Raw genomic sequence first — 6242 nt, 5'->3', positions numbered from 1 at the left:
TTGTAAATACTTGATTGACAATAATGGTTTTAAAAACTTTACTACGTACGTAAGATGTAGGCTAGACGAGGAGATTAAAATTGTCATATTTGAAATAAACAGCCTATTCAGACTTTCTTACAGCAAAACCCCCAATAAACCATGAAAAATATTCCAAGCACCAATTCTAGGCTACACAAGTCAGTAGCCCACAGCATACAAGTATTAATTAATAATAATTGTGAACTGTGATTGGCCCATTCCGCATTACATGATGAATTTTAGGCTTTAGAAATGTAATCTTACTTACATACGGTATATATGTTTTTATAACTCGGCTTGCCGGGTTCATCTCAGAAGAAAATGTCACTACCAGCAAACTGGCAAGTGGCAACCCAAGACACAGCCGCATTCACAATTCCATTTCCGGAAAGTAATTGCAAACACACAGTAAGTGGAATGTACGAATAATTTGTATAATTTTAGAAGCAGAACATTTGGCTCACTGGCACTGCAGTAACGAGCTAAATATATACACAAAATATTGTAATCACGAAGCAGACACTTTCTGATAACAAAAAACGGCTACTCATGACAACCTAGAATACGACTTGATTTGTTAGATTCTGCAGACTTTTTCAGATTTTGTCAACTGTCCGAATAATTTTTTTTTAAATAATATTTTCACGTCTTTTTTGCTGTCTTTCCCTTGTGACAAAATAGATTTAAAGATTACCAGACTTTGAGAAACGAAGACAATTTGATTTAAAAAGTTTCTTTCAGAGTTCAGATGATTAGCCGCTTGTTAACAGTATGATTGAACTTTTTTTAAACTTGCTTTGTCTCATTTTTACTGCTTCTCCAAGGCGACAAAACACTTTAAAAGAGCCAGCAAATAGTAAAAAGATATTAGAAAATTTCAGTCAGACAGTAGCGGTAGTCAAAATATGCAAAACGCAACAAACCCGCTGCACCTCCAGGTAGTCATGGGCCAATCAACATCTTATTATATTTTACTTCTATAGCATAGCATTAATATCATGCGCTCATTAAAATATCAACTTCAAACGAATGAAGAAGCATAAATAAGTATAACACCTCACATTAGCCTTGGACAAAGTACAGTTCAGATGCCTGGAAAATCAGCTCAACATTATGAAACTTTATTGTATAGAACGTTTGATCAAAAATGTAACAGACATGTCTAAAAACATATTCTATTCAATCTGTTGAGGTTGTCAAGTCACGAACAGTGACGTAGATATGAAACAAGGATCTCTAAGCTTTCCTGGGTGCCAAACCAAGAAATGGTTTGGTTTTTACGTCATAAAATTGTCTGATCTCACTATCAGACTCAGCAGCGTACACAGCAGGCAATTTTCATAGAATTTTAAGATGTCATCTGACTCATCTTACTACTGTTCCACAAACCTCAGTTTCTGTTGAGCGTATGTTTTCCTCAATGAAACGCATTCAAAAGAAAAGGAGCCACGATTTCTCTCGCTTGCCGCGCTCTGGACCCCGACCATCTCCTCCATGCAACATTCAAGCGACCACCACCTATTAAGCAGCGGCTGAAATCAAGACGCCCCTTTGTGCCTGCCGCACAACAACTACTTAAGAACGCAGAAGAACTTGGTTTAAGTGCGGCACACTGGACGAACCACATGTGGAACACGGAGTGGCAGAATCACACCTCTACGCTCCGTGACTTCATACCCGACGCCGATCCCCATCCACCAGGGATGTCCCTCGCAAGGCTTGCGTGGGTCAGGCTTAACCGCCTGCGAACTGGCGTCGGCCGCTTTCGTTCGGACATGCACATTGCACAAGTGGGGCCTGGCTCCTTCATCAGAATGCGAGTGTGGTGCTACGGAACAGACCGCAGACCATGTCATCCACCACTGCCTAACCCACCGGCCTCCACACGGTGCGCATGGTCTGAGGGTCCTGGACGACGAGACTGCTGAGTGGCTGATGATTTCCTGCCCTCCAATCTAGCCTGGAAAGATCGCTCATACGCCATCATCATCAATGAAACGCATCAAAAGTCGGCTACGAGCTCGAATAAGCAACATGTGAAGAACAAACGAGTGAACGACAACATTGTTTGTAAATCACAATCGAGCATTAAAATATTTGCCCCTCCAACAGATGCTTTTACTCCCCTAAAATTTTATTTCTGGCTACGTCATTGGCACTAAACTAAATCTGAATATGGGTGGGCCCCTAAATAGAGATGTGGGCCCACTACCCGGGATTTTGGAAGCGATAAATAGGGTCTTGCGCGATTTAAGCTTTTAATATCAAGCTTTTGCAGCAATATTTACATGTTTTCATTTTAAATAGCAAAAAAAATTAAACAAACTGAAAGGAGTAGAGCCCCTAAACATCCGTGCCCCCTCCCGGGAGGCAAAATATTTTTTCCCACAAACTTTCCGTCTCATTTGCATATTTCTGTAAGTGTGTGTAGCCATTCCTACTGGTTACCGCGCGGCGCGTAACTGTTTTTATCGATTCATTTTTTTCGCGCGGTTTTCAAAGTCTGCAGCCAATTTTCGCCCTCCAGGTGCTAATATAAACATTGAACTTGAAAAAAAAAACGTAGCCTGTAGACACACCTAGTCTAGTCAAGTTTAAAAAAGTTGACAAAAGAAATTGATTCTGGTCACTCTAAAACAGTGGTTCTTAACCAGGGTTCGACGAAGCTGTTTCAGGGGTTCGGCGCGAACGCCGAAATTTTTGGAAACGTTTTTAAACCACACTAAAGTACGATGGCTATCGAAGGGAAAGTGATGAATCGCGTTTTTGATTTACGCACAGAATTATTGGAATTCTTGAAAAGTCTCAACCATCGGCATTCAAAACACTTTGAGGACAAGTTTTATGCTTACTTTGGCTTATTTGGCTGGCATCTTTGGTGCTCTCAATCAGCTGAATTACAAAATGCAAGGAGGTGGTAAAAATGTAATAGAAGCTGAAGAGCACATGAGTGCTTTTCAGAGGAAATTGCATAATTATGTGGTGGCAGCGATTGGAAAATAACAACTTCGCTAACTTTCCACGTCTGGATGAGGTAGTAAGAAGTTCCGATACAGCAATTAATGGCGAAGTTGCAGAAGTTCAGAAGCTTAAACCAGTATTTACTGAGCATTTAGCCTACACAAGTTGCAAAATTCATTTCAAAACTACTTTCCTGAACAAACGCAATATCCAGAATGGATACGCCACCCATTTGCTTATGATACTACAACAGCAGATATAAACAGTTCATGCTTGAATAACATTATCGAGCTTCAAGAAAGCGAGATGCAAAAAAAAGAAACTTCAACACAACAAATCTTCAAACGTTTTGGTGCCAACAAACGGAACGTTATCCTCTTATTACAAAAAATTGCCCTTGAAGTTCTCACGCCATTCGTAACCACTTATTTATGCCAGCATGCCTTTTCTATTCTGGTGGACGTTAAAGCAAAAAAACCAAACCGGCTTGCATGCGAAAATGACATGAGAATTGCTGTTTCCGAGACAAAGACTCGAAGCTCACTATTGGTCTCGGAAAAACAACAATAGAAGTCTCATTGATACAGTAATGTATTAATGTTAAATGTGGTAGATTTTTGTTTTTGTGACTCAGCGAAAATTTGGGGTTCAACGAAAGCTTGCAAATTAGCGCAAGGGTTCGACAGGGGAGTAAAGGTTAAGAACCACTGCTCTAATAGGAAGATTTTCCGAATTGATTAAGAACTAACCCTAACCCTACTTTTTTTGAAAAGCTTTTGTGCACCGCAAAAATTAATTTAGAGAAAAAAAATTGACTTCTTGGGCGTCGAACCGTTGTCCTCACGAACATAAGGCAAAAAATGAAACCACTGAACCAAACACACCAACGAAAAAGTTTGCATTCACACGGTATTAATACAAACTCTATGCGAAGTAATAGAAAGTTCGTGGAAAAAAATTTCGGTCCCGGGAGTACGAGGGGCGGTTAATGCGGCCCTGCTACCAAAGACAACTCTTGAACTATAACATGTTTGCACTACACAATCATAACAACGCTAATAAATAAACATTTTTTTAAGGGGAAGGGGAGGCATGGCTTAATCCCCCCCCCCCCCCCTTGCGTACGTCACTGGCCGTCCGTTATAAACAAGATACTACAGAACATAGCCAAAGTTGAATGTAAGTTAGAACAACGTAAATCTCCGAACTTACAAATCTACGAGTAGCCTAATAAAGTGTTTCTGGCGTCTCTTAAACCTCCGTTCTGGCTTCTCGTTGTTGGGAGAACTGAAAATTTAAATTTCATTAGGATTCATGTTTAAGGATGCAGCCAAACAAATAAAATACCGTATTCATTTATTTACCGATTTTACAAATCTAACACGGAAAATTTACCACCTGATTTGGTACTAGGCCTATTGGTAAGTTGCTTGATACCGTATGTATTTCCTTTTGAGTGACCATTCGCTAACCTTCTCAAGTGATTGTAATTGTTTGTACAGTCTCGCCAACTGCACATTGCTTCCTTTGCAGATAGCCAAGTGAGAATAGAAGGGTAACCTACTAACCTTATCCTCGTAAAGCCTGTCATGACTTTCCAACTCTGTCTAAACTCTAAAACTGCTTCCTGTATGTTGTGGAATCTAGTTAATTATGATGCTATTTTATTCGTATTATCTGTGTAGGCCCAATTGCATCGTACTATTCTCGTAACAGATGAATGAAAGTTTTATCTCTTTGCAGGCCATAGCAAAGCTCACTTTCATTTCCGAAATTGCTGTAAGACCCTAGCATGACATAGTTCTGATTGTTTGTGCGCTTCCAAAAGGCGAGCGGGCACACACACTGACACACTTAACCTTGATTGTCATTTCCTTCTTTGCAGCAATGTGCCATTGCGTACCTAACTCTCCTGTTAATGAAAAATAAACAAAAACATATCAAAGCCATACCAACAAAGCGTAGGATATGACTCTAAGCAGAAAATTACTGTCCACAGCTTGACACCATGCTCAGGTTACTACCTGAAGACAAACAAACTTGCAGAAATGCAGTTAACTCTTCGACGAAATCTTTAATTCAAGAAAAAGTTAAGTAAATCATCATGGTTGAGTAAGCAGAAAGGTTTGACTCACGATTACAGAGTTGCCAAATGAACAATGAATGACTCGATCTCATAACCATGGAAGAAATCATGAGAGTTGTTTACACAATTTTTTTTAAAACATTTGGAACAAACATAACGCAAACAAATTATTGTAATTGGGTGAATAACAATATTTATCAGAGCTATTGTTGGCAAAACTAATGCTAGCGTTAGGACTCTGTGGGAGCCGGGAGTCGTTTTTCTGGGAGTCGAAAGATGCCCAAAAATTCTGTGCATCTTTTTGAATTACTTTGTAAGAAAAAAATATTAACTGTACTTATGCTCAATCGACCATTCCTTGACATGAGGTTACTCTATCTTTTAAGCCAAAGAACAAAGGCTTTCGCAAGAGAAAAGTTTGGGACACATAGCCTAATGCGTTTGGGACGCATAATGTCCTTTTCAAGTGAAAACATGCGTTCCACAGCAGCGCTGGATGGTATTGGTGTGTTGTATTTCAAAGCCAAGCCTTGAAAACGTTTATTCGGAAAGGTTTTTTAACAAGGTCCACTGCACCAGCATTGCTCTTTTCAGGGGCATAGAGCTCTTGAAATAAAGTATCTTCAACCTCCGCGATGGCATTCATTGATTTTTCGCTTTCTCTCACTGATCCCTCGTTTTCGATACTGCTCACGATATGAGTGATCACCATTTAACGAACTTCTTCCGCTTGTATTCCAGGTAACCATTCCAACCAACGCGAAAGCCTGTAATTCGGATGAATCGCGCTGGCCAGAATACATTGTCAAACGAGATTTTCCATGAAAACAAAAAATGACGCATAGCGCGTGACACTTTAAAATCGGCAAAATAGTTGACGGCGCTATCACTTCCGTCAACTAAAAAATCAACTGACAACGCTAGCCTCAGCGTCAACAAAAAGTTGACGCCGTCAAATGACGCCGTCAAATTTTTGTTGTACAACACTGAGCATGACCAACAAAAGGCTACTTGACCACATCAAAATGGACCTCTTAATGACAAGCTAGACTACATCCAATTGCAGCAACAATAAAATCAAAAGTTTTGATGTGTTCGCCCACATCAAAATTCGGAATCAGCAATGTTCACAGAAGGTAAAATGGAAGGAAAAAGAAAACGCGGCAGATAACCA

Source organism: Aplidium turbinatum, chromosome 4, assembly GCF_918807975.1.
Source record: "Aplidium turbinatum chromosome 4, kaAplTurb1.1, whole genome shotgun sequence".
NCBI classification, from domain to species: domain Eukaryota; kingdom Metazoa; phylum Chordata; class Ascidiacea; order Aplousobranchia; family Polyclinidae; genus Aplidium; species Aplidium turbinatum.
The sequence above is the reverse complement of the archived record's forward strand: the minus strand, read 5'-3'. Positions refer to the sequence as shown.